The sequence below is a fragment of the Vidua macroura genome, chromosome 1, assembly GCF_024509145.1.
Source record: "Vidua macroura isolate BioBank_ID:100142 chromosome 1, ASM2450914v1, whole genome shotgun sequence".
Classification (NCBI taxonomy): Eukaryota; Metazoa; Chordata; class Aves; order Passeriformes; family Viduidae; genus Vidua; species Vidua macroura.
In genome coordinates this window covers 28,636,814-28,659,336 of record NC_071571.1, presented here as the reverse complement: position 1 = coordinate 28,659,336, position 22,523 = coordinate 28,636,814, and the positions used below count along the sequence as shown (strand labels likewise).

The following is a 22,523-nucleotide window of genomic DNA, read 5'->3' as shown; positions in this document are numbered from 1 at the left end:
CATCTGTTATTTTCTTTGCTGTGAGGGAGTGAGCTGTTAACAGACAAACTTTGCATATTTTAATCTGCTTTTAATCTGGTAGGAGCTTGATTAAAGGACAGGAGGACAGGAGCATATACAGTTTGGGCAGCATCCTGCTTCTGGAACAGGAGGATGGAGCTTTGTATTGAAACCAGAACAAAGATGCTTATGCAAATGTGCTATGCACAAAGGCTGCCACTGAGCTCTGTGCTGAGGAAGCTCTTAGCCATAAGCCATAACCCATTTATCCCCACCCTCTACCTGTTCTCCAAACAGCACATAATACAGCAATGTTTCTAAAAGTAGGCATGTGGATAGCAATCTCCTAAGTATTTTCCAGCGGAAAAAAGAATCTTAAGAGTCCTTCAGTTTGACATCTGTTGCATTGACCTTTTACAGCTCAGCTGTACTGAGTTGGCTTTCACCTGTGTGAGGATTGTTGCTTTCCTGGGGCAAATGAAATGTTTAATGAAGGGGTTAATTTTTCTTCCTGTATTGTAAGACCTCCAATTTTTTCTTTGGCGTTTTAAAGCTACAAGGGTCAATGGACTTGTCATTCCAAACCGCAAATGAACTTGTGGGACCTTTTCCATTTCAATAGGAACTGAAGTTAGACCCTGTTCTTATACAAAGCAGAAGAGAACAGTAAAGGCCTAAGTGAATATATGGAAATTCTGCACAACATAAGAAAATGTATTTTTAATTTTGATCATATTTTTTGCAGCAATTTTTTTTTTTATGACCATGTGTAACTGAGAGTGCTTCAAAGCAATTTTTAAGGCAATATGGTGATTCAAAACCAGCCCTCTGCCCATACCACGATATGTAATGTTTTATTGCAAGGCCTATAAAAATTTTGTGTTGTACTGGAATAATTTATCACAATTAAGTAACTATTAGTAACTTGAGGCTCAAATATACTGGGACTGAATTCCTTCCCAGTATGAATTCCTTCCCAGAAAAAGAATCTCTTGAAATCACTTTTAAAGGGAAAGCAATAGATTAGACATGGGGAAGTAAGGGCAAGTACTTGGCATGTGCTACTGTGAAGTTGGCATTTGGAAAGACATTTATAAGGTTGACTACTGGATGTCAATTTAAAGGCTAATAGGTATGAGGCTATGCATCTGAGAACATATTTTTCCAAAGTTACAAAAAAGTTGTTGTTTCTTTTGGTTTTGTGAGAATATGAAGATAATTGAATGGATTATTTAAAATACAATTTGAGTTCATTTAAGACAATCAAAATTATATAAAAATGAAATTTTAGTTATGAATACATTTTTATCTCTGGGTATATAGTATAAATACATACTTATTGCATTATATAACATAAAGTTGCATTTTACTTATACGCATCTAAATTTTCAAACTCTTTTGTTAAATGAAAAGTTGAAGTGTCAATGAGTTTTGGAAATGTGCTAATACAAAACACTTAAACATCTTTAATGGTGTTGTGAAGAAGCTAATTTATAGAGAGCAGGTACCATTTATGCTAAGGAAACCACATTCAGTGCACTAGGTGAATTAAGAAATTCTTTAAGAAACCTCTCTATAAACCAAATCAGGCTGGCATGGCTTTACATGGTTCCTACAATAGAGGATTCCAAGAATTTCTAGCACTTGTGTCTTACTAAAATTACACATTTTGGAAAGGAAGAATGGATACATGTACAAAAGAAACAAAAAATGCTGGTAAATGTTTATTTTCAAACTTCAATGGATTTATTATATAAAATTACTAGCAATGTACTAAATCTCATCTACATTGTCTAAAACACCTTTCAGAGCTAGTCTTTTAGTGCCATATATCAACAAACTGAATATAAATTAATGACATTATAATTAAAAATTATATTAATGTTTAATTGTAATGTTAATTATAGTTATATATTATAATTAATCAGGTTCCAAGCTGAAGGTCTGAATCTTATCTGACCACTCAAGACTTGGTGAAGATGGAAGTTGGTAGTCCATAGAAATCTCTCATTAAACACACTGGGAACCTGTCAGTGAAAGTTTGATCAGCTCCCTAGTTCTGTATCTTGCTAGATGGTAGGCACTGGCACAAAGACATTCATTTCCGTGCCATTGGTACTCTAGTCCCTAATTTTTTCTTTCTGAGTAAATCTGCAAATTCTTACAGGCCCTAGCTGGGTTGTTGCTACCCTCAGAGAGGTTCCAAAACAGGTGCTGGAGGAAAGCAGGGGCCCAGAGCAGCGTTGCGCGGAGCGAGCTTCGCGAAGGTCCCTCGGCCGGATGGAGGCTGGCGAGCCGGGCACGGCGGGCTGATGCTGAAGCAGCTGCCGGGAGCCGAACCGGGCACTGGGCCGGCCTTGCCGGGACACAGCGGCTGCCGAGGACCGGACGCTGCCGTGGCAGGGAGGGCGCAGTCTCCCCCAGCTCCTTCAGCCGCGGACTCCGGCGGCGCAGTGCCCGCGCACCTGCGTGGGAGCCGCTCCGCGGCCGCCGCCTTTTCCCGGCGCCCCGCGGCAGCGCCCGGCCGGGCAGGTACGCGCGGGGCGGGCCGCGCTCGGCCCCTCCGTGCCCCCGCGGCTGTGCCCGCTGCCACAGCCCCGCCACCTCGCAGCGGGCAGCAGGGAGGGCGACCGCCAGCCCTGGGCGGTCGCCACCGGCGGGGAGAGCCTGTAAACTTTGGGTAAGTATTGCACGGGCTTAGTGCCTCTCGGCGCGGGGCAGCGGGTGGAGAAAGGGTAGCGGAGCTTTGCGGAGCGGTGCGCGGGTCTTGCCGCACCGCTGCTCCAGCGCGCAGCGGGCGCGGAGTCGGCGGGCGGCGCCCGGGGGATGCGGACGCTGGACAACAGGTACCGCAGCTGCACGGGGGCGGGAGGGGCTGCGGAGGGGGTGTCTGTGTGTGTGTGAGTGAGAGCGTGTGTGTGTGTGTATATGTATGTGTGCGTGCGTGAGTGTGTGTGTCGCTTCTCCCCTCCCCCCTGCCGCCCGGCCGGGAAGGGGGTGGGAGATGTGCTGGCGCACCGCCGCTTAAAACCGCGCTGCCCGGAGGCGCCTGCCCGTTCCCGAGAGGAGGGCGGCTGCCGGCTCCGCGCTGTTCCGCGGAGGGCGGCGAGAAGCGGGGCCGAGGGCGGCGGTGACCCCGCGGGGCCGGGCCGGGCGCGCTGGGCTGCGGCAGCCGGCGGCGGGGCGGGGCGGGGGGACTGGCGGCGGTGTCGCCGCCGTCGCTGGCGGTGGCCCGGCTGGATGGCCGGTCCCGCAGCTGCCCAGGGCGCCGCGCTCTCTCGCATCCCAGGGCCGAGCGTTCCCTCCGCCCGCATCGCACTGCAGTAAGTTCGCGAGTCGCTGGGCGGCCGGAGTGGTGGGAGCCGCGGAACTGGGGGGGTCGTGATGCACGGCTGTGTGTCTAGGCGTAGCGGAGGGGCTAAGCTGAAAGTTGTAGCTAACCGTGGCGTGATGAATTTGTCACGACGCGTCGCTTTGATTTCTAGTTACTGCCAATTTGCCTCGTCGACCTGTATCACTTTGCTCAACCTCAGTCAGTGTCCTGATGCTGCCCCTGGTAGCCGGGTTCACAACGGTGAAGTGCTGAGGCATTCAGTGTGGATGCGAACACAGCGAGGGCAGGAAACAAAAGATGCAGCTGCAAACTTAGGCTTTAAAGGCTGGTCTTCTTAAACTTTACGTGTTGATGTCACGAGCTCATTATTTTGTTTTGGGTTTGTTTTTTTTTTTTAGGGTTTTTTGTTTGTTTGTTTTGTGGCCCAGTGTTGTTCTGATTCTTTTTGAAGAACAGTTTTATTTGTCAGAAGTGAATGTAATTACATTTTTCATTGTGAGAGTCCTGTTTTGGAGATGGATTAAAGGTCTTCTAATCAGATTACTAAATCATAGGTATAATTTTTCCATAGCTAAGCAAGCAGACTGTAGGGTCTTCGGTTCTTCATTGATTGACTGTTTTTCTACAAATTTGGGTAGAACTTTATTAATTTTCAACAGCAGTTTTGTCTGGTTGTTGTAAGGTTAGAAAAAATGGAAAACTTATAAAACCCTATCATAAAATAAAAAAGGCAATGCAACAGGATTGGGAAAACCAGTAATTGTAGCAGGAGACATAGTCTTTTAAGTTTTTATAAAAGCTACTTGACATTTCCTACTCCCATTTAGGTTTAAGTGACCTAATGTAGCAAAGTAATAGTTTTTCTTTGCACTTGAATGGTATGATGCATATATTTAGAAAGTCATTATGCGTCCAGGAAAAAAATCCATAGCAAGAACCTAATATGTATTCCCAAATGACTGGATTTATGCTATGCTTTATGGATAACATGACAGGAAATAAGTCCCTTGTTTCTCCCCAAAGTGGTAATCCAGTATTACTCAGAGCCTGAAATGTCTATCTAGTACAGAAGGAAAACAAGCATCAAGAAACATGGGGCATCACAAAGCAGCACTTTCCTCCAGGGGCTTCTCTTGTCTCTTGTTCATTTGTCAAGGTAGAAGGACTTTGTTGTTTATTATGGCAGGGAAGACCTGGAACAATTATTCAACAGTCTGAAATGTTTGTGGAATGATATGTTTTACACTGTGAATTTGAAATATTTGGGTACAATTGTTAATCTAATTTAGGGGCCTGCAAACATCAGGCGTTGCTGTTCTTAGGCAGGTACAGGAAAAACCCCCTTTCTTATTTTTTTTAAGGAAGAAGTATATATGAATTGTTATGTACCAGCTGAAATCATCTTTTCTAAACACCTATAGGTGTCTTGAACAGTATTCAGTAGCAATGCATGAATGAACAGATATTTTTTGAGTTCATGCAATATGAAAATAATAAAGTTAATTGTTTTAAAGAGCACTAGATATTAGGTTTTACTTATAAGGAGATTCTGCACTGTTTCTGCTCTGGAACTGTAATTCAGGTGTCTCTGTAGGATGGGTCTAGGTACCTATTGCCTATGGAATGAGATCACTGGAACAGGAATGAAGAGAATGATAAGAAAGTTGTAGGAAACCTGTTAGAGCAGCATTTTGATAAAGCAGACTGTAAATAGCACATTTGGGAGTAAAAGTAAATTATTCACCTGGCTGAATAATTGGACTGGGCTTGTTTTGTGTGTGCATGTCAGCAGCACCGAGTTCTTGTGAATGGCACATATAGAACAGCTTGAAGTCATGCTTTACATTTAATGTAATAAAAACTAACAGCATATAGCATAGAATCATGGAATATCTCAAGTTTTAAGTGATCCATAAAGATCATTGATTCCAACTCCCTGCTCCTCATAGGACTAACTAAAGCTAAACTGTGTGACTAAGAGCATCGTCCAGGTGCTCCTTGAGTACAGATAATACACGATGTTTCATTCATTTCTTAGTCAAATCTGGGAGACATTAATACCATGCAGTGCTGTAGAAGAAAAGGATGTTGGCCTCCTGAAAACTCCCTACAGCTTGTTGCTATCAAGTAAAGTTTGCAACCTGCTTCAGGAATTCCCACCTGAACTTTGCATTACTGTCTAAAGTGAAAAAGATATCAAGAATATGGACTATACCTTGCTCTGGATGTAATTCCCAATTTTTTTTTTTTACACTTGTGTAGATTAGGTTCCAAGTGTTACTCTGAAAGAATTATAGTATGTCACATCCAGGTTAATCAACAGAAGTTGGTATAAAAGGTTAGAAACAATAATTTTATGACAAGAATTCCAAGTAAAGAATCTCTTGACCTTCAGTTGTGAGTTTCTTCAGTCAGGTTTTTGTTTCCTTTGGCACTTACAAAATAATTAGTAACAGTAATAGAAGACTTAAGACAATTACTTGTCCATAATTTTAATTTTTCATAACATTAATAATTTTCTCTTTGGAGACTTCTTTTATAGCTAAACCAGCAAATTGACAGTACTGGAAAGCTGAAGAAGTGACATGCTGGGTCCCACTGAGAAGAGTTTGATGTTTGTAGTTATTTTTAATACCTTACCTAAAAGAGTAAAAAAAGTTAAAGATTTGGGCTTTGAAACTGATATCTTGATTTTGTCAACCCAACCTAGTTTTCAGTACACTAATAATGCTCTTGCTATGGATAGAAATTATCTGATGCAGGTAAAGTATTTAGGCTAATTCAGGAAGTTGAGAAGTAAATATTTATTTAGTTGGAGTTGAGATGAGTAACTGTCCCCAAACACCCTGTAAAACAGCTTTATGCAATGTAGAACACATTTTATTTTTTAATTGTTTCTGAAAAAAATAAAAGACTTCTCTGAATAATGTTTGCAGCAGTTTAGCCCTGAAGGCATGTAGTTAGTTTGCCACAAGTTTAAAAGCTTAACAAATGTAAGTGTTTGGGGGCTGTTTATTTCTTGTCCTACCATTTAATACAAGTTTGGAATGTAAGTGTACAACTCTGACACTATTGTTTTGCCCTGAACGATTTTTTAAAAAGTAAATAAAACAAAGACAAGCAGAGTTGTAGACATGTTTGTCAGTTCAGTGTTACTAATTAGACTTCCAATTCTGGGGACTGATTACCTTTTTATTTTTAGATGTTTGTTGTTTACCATAGTAAATCATGACTAAAATGACCTCTAGATACTTCTTTCTTCTTTGTTAAGGATTTTAGGAATTACTTTTCTTATGGTGGCAGAAATATTTAGTTAATACAAATGCCATAAATTAATTATCTTTAGGTTGATTTTCAGCCACATTTTGACTACTTGGTTTGAAATTGTTATGTTTTTTTTTTTCCATTAGACATTCAATGACATGTCTAGTGCTCAGTAGTTGTAATAAGAAGCTCACTCTCTAGTCCTTGCAGTAGTAACAATCTCAAGAGATGTGATGAAAATTTTCAGGAAAGTTAATGTTGGTGCATCCAAATCTGTGAGCCTTCTGCTGCGATATGGTGCTTTGCTTGCATATAAGGTTGCCTTGTGGTTATTATGAAGCATTCCAATGTGTTGTTGGTTTAGTCAGGAAATGGAGAAAACTCACACAGTTAATAGAAATGTCTTTCTTTTCTCCTTTGTCCTTTAAAGCATTTTGTGTAAAGTAAAAGCAATGAGTCAAATTTATTCTCTTTGGTCTAAATTTGTCTCCAGGTGGACACTTCTGATTTATACACTGGTTTGAGTTTGGAAGTTACCTGAACTCAGTCCTGGATGCTCTTGAAGTGTATGTGGCTTTTCCATGCAGTGACAAATTTTATGTTCGTAGTCATAGAGAACTGAGAAGCTAAATTTAAGTGAATTAGAGGAACGGCAAATAGTAAGGCAGCTGAATCAGCCTAGGAGAAAATCTCAGGTGGTGTGAAATCAGCAAATTTTTCTGTCTTATCTTCTGAAAGGAAAAATAGAGTTTTCTTCTAAATCGAGAGACTATGGCCTAGACAAAAGAATATGAACCACTGCGTCCTGAGACTCAAGGGTCTGCTGCTAGTTTTGCCTCTTTAATTGTGGATTTTCTCCTGTGTCCTGCATGAATTTATGAATTAATCAAGTGAATGGGAGATAATATTATGCCAGAAATAGGTTTTAAGAAGGGAAGAAAGAAAAATGAGAATAAAGAAAAAAAAGAGATAATATTTATAGCAAAAAAAATTGATTCTGAGGTAGATGAAAACTGAAAGTTATGTGATTACAAGCAAGAATTAATTAAGCAAGCAAAAGGAAATATAATGCTTACCTTTTTTAAAATTTTTAAATTCTTTTTTCTATTTAGTCTTCAATGAAAACCTTTTTCTAAAATTTATAACAATTCTGTGAAAAGGTTTAGGTTTATATATGGAAAACTTGATTTAATCTCCTTTCTATAATCGGAATGCTGCTTTTGTACACCCCTAGAATATTTTACTCAATATCCTTGCCTATTTCTTTAGATTTTGATAACTTGGTCATAATTTAGAAATAAAGTTTTTAAAATGTTAAAAAATATACATTGATGTGTCTATTCTGTCTTCTGTTCAATATCGAAATACCATCTGGCTACCTTCTGTCTCTCCTATTATTACTAATGGAAAGTCAAAAGCACCTGCTAGGGTAAATTTTAATTTTAAGATGAGCATTCTTTATAGGTCAGTTGAAGCACATTCTGAATGTATCCAGGTCTCTCAATTCATTATAAAGGGTGCCTGGCTAGTGTGCCTTGTTCACAGTTTAAAATCTAATTTTGGGATGTCTGTCTTTGTGTGAGATAAATTATACCATTGGATATTTTTTCTCAGCTAGGAAAATAAGGAAGAATTGAACTCCTAAGAAAGTGTTAAGTCTTCTCCATGCATTACTGAATATAAACACAAAGTAAAATAGCCTTAAAACAGTAGTTCATTAGAATGGGCCATGTACCAGAAGTTAAATATCAAAGGACCTATTTTTAAACATATCTAAATAAACAAGTAGTCTGGAGCATTTCTATTTTAATTCATGTCCCAAAAACATGACAATGGTATGTTTTTACCAAAAAGTCTGTCTTAATTCGTTATTGATATAAAATATCCCATCAATGCTTTTTAGAGAAAAATAAAATTACAGGCCTTTCTAAAAATCCTGGATTTACTTTGAAACTCTGAAGCCTTATGCGTTTAGGTTTACTTTGTTCTACATGTCATACACATTGAAAAACTACCGGATCTGTGATAAGGTTTGTTTTCATATGTTGTTGTAAATTCAAAATTGTGTAGTACTGCAGCTACTTCTGCTCAGGACATACAGTGGGTCATTTTGTCTGTTTTTACTATAAAAGCACCCATGAAGATGTTTGTGTTTAAACAGCCTGACAACTTCCATATCAAAGAATCCAAACCTTCTAAACAATATGATCTCATATAACAGAGATACAAAAATTTGCACTGCCCTTTGTTAGGCTTAGTGCTGTTGACACAACATTTCATAGAAGTAGAATGACTGGAGGAATCCTGGGAAAACTTTGAATATTAGATGTTGTTAAAAACAGTATAGTACTCTGATAAGAATGTTCTTTTACTTCCTCTTTAAATTTAAAATGCCAAGTGGTTATTTTCTTTTCCTCACATTGTAAAATATCGTGTTCAGTTATGAAATGTTTTGCTTTTGCAAATTCAAAATAGTTACTCATAGAAAAGCTTTATGTTCTGTCTCTGACTTTTTCCTATAAATATTCACCCAGAAACTACAAAACCAGCTTATATGAGTGTTCAATATATTTTTCTACCCTGTATTGCACAGTACACCAGGGTGGTGATTGTTACATATCTCTATTGGCGTTGAGAAAAAGAATCTTGATGAAGTTCCAGTACTTATATCTAGTTGCCTATTTAGTGAGCAAATTGTTCAAGTCTCTTCTAAGAATTTTTGTGTGTTCTTATTAAGGTCTGATGAGCTGATGAAGTCAGGGTAGGTCATCTGTCAATGACAGAAGAATTTGTAGAATCTTACAGTTCTCTGGCTAACAGGAACATATTCAGTAATAGTTCAGTGGAGTTTAACAGGCAGGTAGCTGTAAAGGAAAGTAATAAGAATATATGGGCTATAGAAAAAATGTATTCTTTTAAGAGCACTCCTACGGGGTTTGGGCCATATTCCCTCTGACCTTATCTCAATTCAGAGCACATGCCTGATGACTGTGGTCACTCCATGAAGCTTTTTCATTTGGAGCTTTTTCATTTTTCACTTTGGATTTGTGACTCAAAATGCTGTCTATCTAAAGGAAGAAATGACCCTCTCAGTACCCTAATGTGATGATATATGGAGACAGAGAGTTCTGCATGATTAGTCCAGGACCCTAAATAAAAGGATAATGACTCCTATGGGGGTGGAAGAATGCTTTCATCATCTAGAAATCTTGAAAGCTTCTGTGATTAATCCATAATTCATCTACCATCTTGAAGTAAAATAAAATAAAAGCATTATTTTCAAAATCCAAAATGAACTACTGTGGAACATGGACTTAATGACAGCAGTTGTAGAACTGAGACATTCTTGCTTTGTTTATTTGTACTAAAATCAGATCAAAATCTATGTATCCTGACAAGTTACAACTCTTTGGATTTGCTATTTGGTCAAGCTCCAGTTTGTCTTGCATTATTTACATTCTTGGCCGATTTTCACTGGAGAGCATCACAAGCAGGAAAGGTTTTCCAATTCTTGTACATATTTCTTGTCAGGTTCTGCAGTTTTCATTCAGATTCAAATGCTTCATCCCTTCCCCATATAGAGTTCTTTAATTTATTCAGGAAAAGTTTCATTACTCTTCCCCTGGTCTTGTTTGCTGCTCTCATTCTTTGGAAATGCAAATATGTATTTGACAGAGCAGGTGCCATCTCTTTTAAGCTGAGAGCAAATTATTAACCCACGAAGTGCGGCGTCACATCGTTTTCCCTGGTCCCGGGCAGCTCTGGAGAGCCCGGCTAGGGCGTTGGCTCTCTGTGCGACCAGGGCTGCCGCTTGTCCCGGGCGCTGCTGCGTTCAGCGACCTGGTGGTGGGGCTGGCCGCACTCTGTGGCCGGCGCTAGGGCGGGACAAAGAGGCGAAGGAATGTCCGGTCTGTCTGCGCAGTTGGCTGGAGAGCTTTTATTGCCGCGTGGAGCTGTGATGGAGAACAGCAGCCGCTCCCTAGTGCCGCATGGGCAAAATGGTGCTGGGACCAAGGGCGCATGGGATTTTATAGGGGGCAGGTCGACAGGGGCGAAAGCCCCCCTTGCCCGATGGGGACAGACAACGGGGGAGTGATGTGGACCGCGGTAACCAACGGGGACGCGACAGGGGCGGACACAGGGCTCCGGGACAAACAGGGTTGTGGGGACAGGGTAACAGACACAGAACTCTCAGGAGTGAACAGAGGAGTGGTTACAGGACTGGCAGGGTGATGCTCCAGTGGCAAGTGACCCGGAGCGGACCACCGTGGGGGGGGAACATGGGGGTGCACAGGGGTACACAGAACTGGCTAAATAACATATATCAGAACCCCTAATCTGAACCCAAACCCAGGATGCAACAATGAAGGAATGAAATGTTGTTCTTCTCCAGGGAACTTGATGCCCGTATTCCAAAATGAGATCTTGTTTCTGAGCCTTGTGCTTTCATATCAACATGTATGTTGATAACTATTCTTCATAATAACAAATGAATATGAATCAAATGTGTAGATCAGTATTGCATGTTAATATCAATTTTTTTTTTCATCTGGGTCTATGTTTGAGGGATGTGTAGACAGTGTACAGAGGTGCATTTAACTTGTATGTTTACTTTTATTATATAACCTGAATGTCTCAAACACTTTAAACCAGTGTGTTCTACAGCCATTTAAATGTTTTAGGGATATGCAAGAAATGTTGTGGCTGTTTAAAGGAAAGTTCCTTGTGCAAAGCACAAAGTTCAGAGAGATTTTAAACTGTTAAAAAATCAAGCACCTGAAGGGAGAACGGCTGTGGTAATTATTTTCAACTTGTGGGTGTCGGAGAAAAAAAGATAATACTGAGTCTTACCTTGTCTTCAACAATGTTGTCATTGATTCTTCAGATTTAACACATACTCCACTGCTTACTTCTTGTTTTAAGATAGCCTAATAGAATGGAAGAAGAAGAGGGAAGGAAAGAAAGTTCATGACAGCAGAACCTTTCTAACTTAATAATTTAAAAGCCTCATAATACTATTAAATGCCTTAAAATGGTTGTAAATAGCATGATGAAGACCTTACATGTGGTCATTAAGTTTATCATGGAGAAGAATTTTGTGTATTGTAGATGGATTCTTTTGAAGAATTGATAATGTAGATTACATTCCTCAGTATAGCTGAAGTTGAATTCTGTAAATGACTGCAAGTACAATTACAACTAAAAGCGATATTTACATTAGTTATTATCTACATATTTTTTGAAAACTATATATTGCTAGTAAAATACTTGGTTGTATGCCCCTTCTCAGTTTTTATAGGAAGTATGTGTTATATATGTGGCAAGTGAACACCCACACTACATAGTGTGGTAAACCTTGTAGCATTTAGTTATTTTTTCCCAGAGAAAAATAATTACTGTTCATCAGTGTGTCTGTTACTTTGTTTATTTGGGGGAGGGGGGGGTTATTTGTTTGGGATTTTTGTTGCTTTTTTTTTCTGTGAGAGTCAAATTCTGCATATTGTACTCAAAATTCACTGTGGCTTATATATATCCTTATCAAGGTACTATTAGTGAGGCAGGTGAATGGGATCGTTCTTCATCCTTCTTAAAAGCATAAGAATAGTTTTACTGGATGAAAGTCTGTCTGGACTAGTATGATGTCTCCTAAGAGTGATTATCTAGAAAATAATAGAAGAATAGGCAGAGGATGTCCAGTGTGTTCCTTCAGGTTCCAACACTCTGTACACATTTATTATTTTACAGATATCTGAGATAGGCCTGCTTCATTTTTAAGATGGAAGAATTTTAGTGTACTCTTATTTTTTATGTTCCATCTTTTTGTCCTCTTTTTTCAGTTCTGCTGTAATCAATTTGCAAATCCATAAAGCTCTGCATGTTATTCAGAATGCAAATATACCAGGGATCTATACAATGAAATAAATTGTTTTATTCTGAATTTTTTTCTGAATACTTTTATTTTTGTATGCTGTCAAGCCCTAAGCTGATATTTTCTGATTATAATTCCAATTTTTTATTATGTTTCTGAGTGGTAACTCATCAGTGATGAGCTCACTGGTCATCACTTTAAGTGTATTGCTGTGATTTATTTTTTTTTTTTTTAATGTACATTACTTTAGATTTATCAGTGCTGATGTACTGTGGGAAGTGGAGGATAGCATTAGCAAGCAAGAGAAAGAACAATCAGACTATTAGACGACTTAATACCTATGTCATACCTAAATTCAGTGTCAGCTCTCTAAATTTTTTCTTGTACCTATCCTTAAAAACATTTTGGTGCCCGTGTTAAATATTTCATTGGCATGGATATAATAATAACTAAAATAATGACTTATTAATCTATTGGAAAAGGGTTGTTTTTCTTTGTGAATAATACATGGTGAACTTAATTTTTTTTAAAAGATACCCTAGGCCACAATACAATGTGTCACACCTCTTGCATAAATGTACTTATTTAAAGAACTATTAAAACCAGAAACATTTAAAAATATTTTTGGAAGTTTACTTTTTTTTTTGCTTTTCTATGTTTTCCAATCTTTTAATCTTAACCTAATACAAAATATTCTGCTGCCTAGTCCATAAATACTTGGACTTTGTTAATTTAGAACACAAGTGTGTTTATGTAAGTATGCATACCTTCTATATAAATTTCTATTGACTGCATGCTGAATATGGCAGCAAATATTCACTGCAGTTGTGAACATGATTAAATTATGGCTGCCAGAATCCATCTGACAGTTTAGTTACAGGAATTGCACTTTGAAGTGGTGATTAGAGAAACAGCTCTGACCCAAGTGACTAACCCTGGCTGGGGTCACTTTAGATCTGAATGAAGTCCAGTACATGACAAATATCATATACCTGACAGAAACCAGCTCTGTAACTGGGGCTTTGTGTATGCATTACTACTAAATATTTGGCATTATATTGCAGTATTCCTGTTATCATTTTTTAAAAAATCAACATCATCGTGGTCATCCTCTTTTGGAGTTGATCACAAGGACCGTTGTGCCTAGTCATTTACAGCCTGAGAAAACATGTCATTAGATGCCTCATGCAGATTGGGGTTTCACTGAGCATCAATTTTGCACACCCTTACCAGAAGCCACAGAATGTCCCTATGGAGTCTAAAATAACCTTATAATACAAGACTAAGTCATTAAAACAATAATGTTACAAGAAGAGAGGACTAAACACTCTGATAATTTTAGTTTAGAATGAAATCTAATACTGAGTCTGTCTCATCTGTGAAGGTATTTAAGCAAAGCTGTTACTGTCATAATTTTTTAAGGTCTTATATTTTAAATATTGAAGAAGGTGTAAACAACATTACATCTAAATTTTTAAGTGTGACTGTTCACACTGAGAGGCTGTTTCCAAGGATTGTACTTCTGTGAATTTGTACTTAATTAAAAAAATATATTTCCCATAAATTACTCTGTATGAACTACTCATCAATATTTATAATCTTGTATATAATAATGCTTATAAAGTATGTACCTTGGAATTAATTAATTTTTAAAATCTTTTTAGTAAAAGCTGCAGTTCTGTGACATGTTATATGAATCAAAGAGAAATATTGTCTGGTATTTCATAGTCTGAACTAATGAGATAGACCTGTGCCCCTTGTTAGGTGTACAGTAAAAGAATTTACATTACAAAGAAATTGAAGCAATTTTAGCTCAGGAAGATACATCTTTAGTAAAAACTATTGAAAAGCTTCTAGACTAGTAAAAGTAATGAATACTGAATGCTGTCAAATGACTGTATTAGTCTGTGGATCTGAACATAAGAGGGTGAATATGATAAAGCAAGGCAATGGTAAATGAGGAAGGCTGATGTTGTCAGACTCCTGTTCCTACTCCTTTTAAAGCTTACTTATTCTAAATATACTGAGATATGAGCAATGTTTCTTAAACTTCGAAGTTTTGATGAAAAAAATGATGTATAGTTTAAAATCAGTGCATTATAATTCTTGCTGTTGAGGTGTGACTGCAGCCGCTGCCTGCCACAACCTCAAGCAGTCGAGAAGCGCCGGCCAGCACTGCCTATGAGAGGCCGAGTGGCCGCCACGCGTGTGCAGGCACTCCAGGGGAATGGTGTCTGCCAACCTGGTAATGCTGAGTGCTGCGGCGTGGGTAACGCAGCTTTGGTAGCTTCACACGCTGAGAGGAGACGAAGGGATGAGAGAAGGACACTTTGTTTGCGAGCCCTAAGAACTTTTATTCCCCCATGTGTGGTCAGAACAAAACGCTCTCTGAGCAATGCAAGGCAAAATGCCGGAGAACAAAGAACGACAACAGATTAGGTAGGGGGTGGGCAGACAGGGGTGGAAACCTGGCTCGCCCAATGGGGACAAACGATAGAGAGATGACGTAGATTATAACAACCAATGGTAACATAACAGAGGTGGGTACGATGCTCTGGGACAAATAGAAAGGCTAAGGTGGGGTGATTGATACGGAACTTTCATGAAGAAGCTGGGGGTGGTTTCAAGATTGACATCCGACAGGGAGTGACAACCCCTGACTGACAGAACCAAATAAGGGGAAAACTGGGAGAGGTGAGAAGATTGACAGGTAACTGTGGATCTGAGTGGCCGGAACTTTCAGGGTAAACAACTTGGAGCAAACCACTGTGAGGGAAAAATAGGGAAGTACAAGGAACAAACCTGACATTAATAAAACCCCTAACTAAATCAATCCAACCTACAACATGTGACTTCTGGTGTTGTGAGTTTATTTCCTGTGTGTTTTTTCCAAGGTGTATTTGTGTCATTTCCCTTGTAGCAGATGCATGGAAACCATATGCAGATAGCTTCTAACCTGCTCATACTTTGAGGGAATTAGATTAGACCATGATGAATTCCTGCCTCTGGAGCTAGAAGATTTTAATTATTCTTCTGTTTGTCTTGACCTTTCTATATTGAAATTGTTTACAACTCTGTTTTCTAGAAATTTGTAAAATATATACATTACTTTTTAGAGAACTAAAATTTCAGTCATCAGTGTCAGATACAGCCCTCTGTCCTAGACCACAGTTGTTTCTGTATACTGCTCTTCACTGATTATTAGCTGTGCATTATATGATAGTTTTTTCCTGTTAACAGTTGTAACAGTCTTAGAAATATGAAAACGTACCAATATAATTAGAGAATTCTTTAGTAACAATTATATAGTCCTCGCACTACATCAAAATACATGGTCATACATAGAACTAGGGCTTTAAAATAAGAAAGTTAATCTCTGTGTGTAAGGCTTTGCCTACACCATAGAATCATAGAGTCAGTGAAATGTGCATCAGGTGAGTTCAGCTCAGAGTTGAGCTTATTCAACTTCCTTTATTGTCCATTTTTTTCTATAATATTTTGTAAGAAATACTTGTTACATTTCGTCAAACAGACCACTAAAAGAGCAGCTGAAGAAAGTTGTAACTCTGTCTGTCTTATATTCCATCTTACATCCTCTGACTGCCCTGATTTTTACATCTCTGCTGCTGCCTCCTCCATTTCTGTGTCCTTGAGCTGTTCCTGCTTTTCTTTTCCACTGGATGTTGATAATGCACTCGGGGAATTAGGAATTGTGAAAGTGGGACCTGCTTGGGCTGCCTTCAAACAGTGACAAGGCACTGCTAGTGGTGACTATGGTGGAGGCAACTACAGCAGAGAGAAACTGAATTTCTACTCTAAAAGTCAGCTGTTTTGCAGGGTTTCATGGTGGTTTTTGTTTAGTGTTTTTTTTTTTTTTTTAATGTGTATGTGTGTGTTTTTTTGTTTCTGTTTCTGTCATTGTTTTTTGGTTTTGATGAGGTTGGTTTATTTGGCTGTGAGTGTGTGTGTGTCCCAAGGTTGGGGAAAGCTGGTGTGTTTAGGAAATGAAAGGGAAAAAGAGAAAGCATTAAATATTTTTTCCTGAATAATTATTGCCTTGCAGAATAGATGAGAGCTTCCTACCTCCGCCCTACTCTTCTGAAATGGAATTCCAGTAAAACTTTGAGAATGCTTTCATGTGTTTGACTTAATTGTGTCATTTTTAAAATTCTATATCTGCTTTGGTTAGTACAGACTTGATATAGGGGATAGTGAGTTTGCTGGTATCCTTTTACCAGTGGACAGTCACTGCCCAGATTGTCTCTTTGTCTCAAAACACTTGATGTACATTTTCTTGCAGTGTGGATTGGCTGTATTTCCATAACAAAATATTTACTTTTCTACTTGGGATGATTACAGCAGTTAGTGATATGTGAAGAGTCATTCTCCTTTCCTGTTTGCTGAGTGTTGTGGCTAAAATTTAGCAGTGTGTAAATGTGCTCCTAGGCAAAGATGCTTAGAGTTGAATGAGTCTTTGCTTTTCAAATGAAGGAATGGATTGTATTATTTGTATACGTTGCGCTCTGACAATTGCTGCTTTAGACACCCAAAGTGCTGCTGCTCAGGATGGTTGTGAGAGAAGATAACAGATTGACTGCCAGAGCAAAGCAGAAGTAAAAGTTGGTACAAACAAACAGGCACAATCAAATATAATGTGTCATTCCCCACTCCCCCCCAACTTTTCTGTGTGTGTGAAAGATATGTTTAGAACCACTTCCTTGATAGGTTAAAACACAGTGATAAATAGTAGTGTGTTTCAGAGATACTCTGAAATGCTATTGGGATTTTCAAAAACCTGTTGACCTGAGTGGAAACGTAGTGATCATGCCTTGCTCAGGCAGACAAGGAACACTACATCTCCTGATGGGTCCTCTTGAATCATAAGAATGCAAGAATGGGAGGTGGAATATTCAAGAAGGTCACACTCTTCCTGAAGGGTGAAAGGAGGCAATGTGCTGTGGCTTTGGAATGGGTAGAGCAAGGAATCTTTGAGGGCATAAACTAAGCCCCTAGTGAATTCCAGAGCCCCAGAGGAACAAACAAACTCTTAGGGTGAGGGAGCAACATCCAGTTAAAGAGATGTGAAGTGATGCTCAGAAGAAAGAAGCACAAGGATCAAGGATCAAAGTGGGATCAAGGATAAATTAGAGGCTCTCATGTCTGGAAGGTGTCAGGGGCATAAAAGGTTCTTTGGCAAGGGAACGAAGTATCTTCATGTTGATGTTACAATTACTGTGATTTCATATCAAGTTGTTAGAAATTTTGTATTATGTTTTGCATGTCATTTTTTTTTTTATTGCTAATATTCCAGTTTGGACCTATTTTGACAGGCATATCATCTGCATGACTAAAGCCATTCTAAATATGAAAAAGAAATGCTGCCTTACATCATTCATATTCAAACAAACCCAAACCAGACCAGTCCCAAAACCAGATCACCCATGTGAAGTGGTGTTGCAAAGCCAGTGACATTTTGTGTGTGCAGAGGGTGGGAGTTAGATTCAATATACTTCTGGGGTATTTTAGAATTACTATTTATATCAATAAAATTTGACCAACAGATACTATTAATCTAAGAACACTGGCATTGCTATGAAAAGATTAGAATTATTAGATAACAGCCATTTAATGAAGTTCATAGGAACTTTTGTTCTATTTGTAAATCAAATAGAACAAATATGAAGCTGTACTGATGCAGAAGGTTATTGTTCTTTTGAAAGGGGTTTCAGATGACTTCATCAGGGAATTTCTGCACATGTTCCTCTCTGTATCTCTTACAAAGTAACAGATCTGGTGCAGTGTAAATAAGGATGGTATGCTTCTTTATATAAAGTATTTATTTATATAATCAGAAATCTGAACTTTATGTATACTTTGGTGTTTTAGAGAGATCTCATTTTCAAAAGTAACCAAAGAAGGAAGGTCATGGTGTTCTTGCAGCATTAAAATTTAAAGTTACACTTTGTGTCAGAGAAATAGTCTTATAAGAGAGTAGACAATAACAGGATGTGACCATATTTTTTCCTTTCTTGATGTTCTCTGGAGCAGGTGAAGTGCATTTAAGGTATTTGGCATGGTGAAATTTGTTCACAGTGTTGACACAGGCTAAAAGAATTGTCCCACTCCTTCCCCTAGTCCATGGGCCTTTGTGTGGCATGGGCCATCTGCACTGTTTGCTGAGCATCTTCTGTAAGAACTAAGATGGCACTGGTGAAATGTGAGGGTAATATTAGACTGTCAGATCCCAGACTTTTTCCTCATGGCCTCCGGGCCTCTCCAGGACCGTGGCTCCATGGCTGCTTACTTTTTGTGACGTGAATGATGCTGTTGGCTGCTCTGCTGCTGCCACAGCAGCAGATGGGGGTGTGAGTGGAAGGGAAGGGAGCCAGCAAGACTTGTCTCCTGGGAAAGCTGGGGCTCCCCATGCAACTCCTGCATTGTGGGGGTCATTACCTGCTCTGCAGCCATGGAGCTCTTTCCCATGTGTTACAGTCAGTCCATGAACCCTTCTCACCCATTTTGGAATAGATTAATATTAAGGGCATAACTTAGTGGTAATGTTACAGCTTTCTAAATTTTTTCAAAATATTTTTCATGAAAAGTATTTAAGCTAGGTAGAAAAAGTACTTGGGGACATGTTGTTCCATTTATTTTTTAAGACTATCCTCCACAGAAATCACTGGAGAGTTTTTAAAACAGATGGCATGATGTGGGCCATTGTAATGCAATTTTCTTTGGAAAATTCTGTGTCTCAGGGCAAATTTACCACAAATGGAGCAATCATGGTGTCCCATAAAAGAGAAGACATGTGTTTTTGCAACATTTGATAGATCTGAAAAGTATGCATAACTCTGCCAACTCTGCCAAGCAAGCAAGCCTGCTATTTTCAGTAAAATATTTTGGGGCTTTTGGAGTATTTTGAAAATGCTAGTACCATAACTGCTGTGACTATTCAGGAATATTTAGTACAACCAAAATTTTAAACATGAATAAATACAGTATTATTTGAAATTGTGACTATCAAGAAGACATGTTTGACCTTTCTCCCCTAGAATTTTTGACAGAATAAGAATATACATTTTTTGTTTATACTATTTACTGGAACATTTTATTCCATATGTATAGATTTTAAGGCCATAAAGCAAAGGAATACTGCATAGATAACAAAATAGCAATACTACGAAGTAATCTTTCTGGTTCACAAATACTGATTAGTGGAAGTATTTATCTCATCTATTATCTGTGCTATCTTGGACTTAGTAATTAATTAATCAACTCCTACAAAGGAGATCTGCTGCTTTTATTTTTAATACTTGTTATTAAAAAGGCTAGATAAATTTTGTGAATAATTAAAGTAGGGATGAAATATGCAAAAGTACATGAAATTATACTTATTTTCATCGGAATATTCTGATCTATCTATATAGAAATATTTCATAATTTCACTAGGTTTCTAAAATACTAACAATGACAGGATAACAGTTATGTTAATAAGCTTAGCTTGAATAAAAGTGAAAATAGGAAACAAACATATGGTGTACATATATTTACAACAGTGTATTTTACAGTGAATTTTTTAGGTATACTAAATCAATGTTTCTAATTCTTCTAAGATGCCAAAAGAAATAACTTTCTTATTTTAGTTGTGCCAATTTAAGAAATGTAAGCTAAATCTAGTGATGCAGTTTGTGCCTGGGAACCTTGAGAACTGGAAACTGCTAGCAAACATTAGACATCTATAATAATCTCTTGAATAATCTTTTGTTTTGTGTATCTAAGAAGGCCAAAATCTGAAAAAGGCTAAATGCACTGAGTACTCCTTTGCTTCCAAAAGCAGAGGATTTGGCATTTTGTAGTTTTGTGTTCCAAGCATCATCAGCTTTTTCATAATTTCTGTTTACTCTTCTTCAGGCACATACCTATTCTTCCCTCGTGGGGAAGACAACACAGCAGTTGAGATTCAAAACAAAGTGATCTGTATTTGGTTTTGGCATATTGTTCAGAATCTCCATCTTCCTTTTCTTTTTTTAGGGCACATTTACTGGGATGAACAAGTGGATACATTAGGAGAGTTTCTGGTCCCTGGGGTTAGGCTTAGCCCTGGGCACCTCCCCCCAGCACCATTTTGGATAGAGCTTGGCTTGTGCTCTAAGTGATGGAGCTGCTGGAACTGGATGGGAACCGTGACATTTTCTAACCAGGTCCCCAGCATGGGTGACTACAAAACCAGGACCCTGAAGCAAACCACAGTATAAACCTCAAGTAATCTAAAAAGAGCCCCAGATTTCTGGAGTGGTGCTATATTGTTGTATATATGTAGTTAAATCTATAAATGACAAGGTTTTGTCAAAAGTATCTACTTCCTTTGAACTACTTCATGTGTCATTTAATGGTGTATTAACTAAAGCTAGCTGTACATGAGAGACAGGGAATTTTAATTAAAATTTAGAGTCTTTGTTAATGAAAAATCCATGATAATTTTTATCTAACCTACAGCTCTACTTTAAGTTATTAAATACATTTTTTAGGCATTTAGACTTAAATTTACCAGTTCCAACTTGATATGATAGACAAAATAAAGCTGTTAAGAAGTACAACTGTTCTGATTTGCATAAACTAGCACGGTGTATGTGTTTAAATATATTCAGTTACAAATCTCAGTTCAGTTCCTGACTTTTCCATACATACTTCCTGTGTGATAGCAAGCAAATTATTTAAGAACGAATGCTTCAGTGTATCTGATGATTTTGAACTTCAGTAAGTAATGCCAGCTGAGATCTAGTCACTAGTTAAAATTCACCACTAGATCTGTATTAATTTTTAGGAATTTCAGTTCTTGACTTCCTTTCTGTAAACTGGAATATTTCTCCTTTTTTTATTTTCTAGTCCTTGTACTTAAAAGAAAGATGGTCTGTGCCATGTCCTGTCTGTGATATAGTTACAGAATCATACAATGGTTTGGGTTAAAAAGAACCTTATAGGCTATGTAGTTTCAAATCCCCAGCCCCCCAACCATTGTTAAGGACACCGTCCACCAGACCAAGTTGCTCAAAACCCCATCCAACCTGACCCTGAATATTTCTGGGAATGAGGCATCCATCACCTCTCTGTGCAACATGTTCCAGTGCTTCACCACTCACATTGTAAGAAATTTCTTTCTAATATCTAACCTAAACTCACCCTCTGTCAGTTTAAAATTTCCCTTGTCATATCACTACCTGCACTTGTAAAAAGTGATCTTTCTTGTAGGACCCCTTTAATTACTGAAATGCTGCTGCATGGTTTTCCTGGAACCTTCACCCAACAACCCCAACTTTCTCTGTCTTCATAGGAAAGGGACTCCAGTCCTCTGCTCATCTTTGTGTCCCTTCTCTGGACTCTGGTAGGTCCATATCCGTGTTTGGGGCTTCAGATCAGGATGCAGCACTGCAGGTGGGGTCTCACCTCCCTTGCCCTGCTGGCCATGCTGATTTGGATGCAGCCCTGGATGCACTTGGCTTTGTGGGCTGCAGGTGCTCATTTTTGGGTCATGTTGTGCTGCTTGCCCTTGAATATCCCAAGTCTTTTCTCCCCATGGCTGCTGTCAATCCATTCTCCACCCAGCCTGTATTTGTGCTTGGAACTGCCCTGACTCACCACCTCATAAGCCTTTCAAAGTCCTCCTTGATATCATTCCTCCCCTCCAGTGAGTAAATCTTATCTCAGTTTCTGCTTTTATAATACAAGCACAGAACTTCTAGTTATGTTGTTGTTATTACTTGACATTTTTCTTCTGTTCCATTGGTCTAGCCAGGTTGTAAAGAATGAGCAGAAAAATGAAGTGTGTTTAGGCACTGGATGTCAGAGTGCAGACACTGTAGTTTGGGTCAAAAAAGTAATAGGTTTCCCAGGCTGCATAATTTCACTTACCAATTCATTTTAACTGCAGTCTAAGCAGCTAAGTGTAAACAATAGTACCTCAAATTCTGAATCACAGATTTATATGGATGCTTATCACCTGAGAGTGGATCGCCTTTGTCAGTGGTGATTTTTATTTTTTTACTTTTTCTTCTTGCA

General features: G+C 38.7%; 1 protein-coding gene across 2 annotated transcripts in view; it reads left to right on the top strand.

The window, feature by feature from the left end:
* The first annotated feature begins 3,259 nt into the window (after positions 1-3,259).
* Positions 3,260-22,523, top strand: part of DGKB (diacylglycerol kinase beta) — a 337,132-nt gene continuing 317,868 nt past the window's right edge. For both annotated transcript variants that reach the window (XM_053989200.1, XM_053989191.1), the window contains exon 1: positions 3,260-3,323. The gene's annotated coding sequence lies outside the window, so the exon portion shown is untranslated. The remainder of the gene's footprint in view (positions 3,324-22,523) is intronic.